Source organism: Mandrillus leucophaeus, unplaced genomic scaffold (genome assembly GCF_000951045.1).
Source record: "Mandrillus leucophaeus isolate KB7577 unplaced genomic scaffold, Mleu.le_1.0 Scaffold345, whole genome shotgun sequence".
Lineage (NCBI taxonomy): Eukaryota > Metazoa > Chordata > Mammalia > Primates > Cercopithecidae > Mandrillus > Mandrillus leucophaeus.
The window spans coordinates 1,361,507-1,362,133 of record NW_012103643.1 but is presented as its reverse complement, the minus strand read 5'-3'; positions in this window follow the sequence as shown (position 1 = coordinate 1,362,133).

The following is a 627-nucleotide window of genomic DNA, read 5'->3' as shown; positions in this document are numbered from 1 at the left end:
CACCCGCCTTGGCCTCCCAAAGTGCTGGGATTTCAGGCATGAGCCACCGTGCCCAGCCATCTGCAGGCTTTTCAAACCTGCCTGAAAGTGACAGCATTCACTACTTGCCTGTTATCATAAATCTTGATTCTCCCCCAAACCAAAGTGGTCTGAGGAAGCAAAGGCTAATTATTTACAATGGATCAGGGCATTGAACACTTAAGTCTTTTGTGGCAGAAGTAGAAATTCAATTAATAAAACCTTTTTGTTGTTCTTGGCTTGTTTGTGACACTCCTGAGTTTCTGGTGAAGAAGCAGGACACAGATGCAAATACAATGATGATGTGTTGATCAACTCATGGATAGACATTGTTCTAAGTGCTTCACGTGTGTTATCTCATTGAGTTTTCACAACAACCCTATGAAGTATTATCCCTCAAGGTATAGAGAAGGTTTCACATTGCTGGTGTAATCCCAGAGTCTGACTCATCAACATCGTTCTAGTCTGACTCATTGACATCATTCTAGCTGTGGTCTCAAATGAGTTTATTCAAGCGCATTTTTGGCAAAGAAGGACATGAATAAATAGTACCAAGAAATGGGTGGGGTTTTTTTTCTCTTAAAATGATGGCAGGGGCCAGGCACGGTG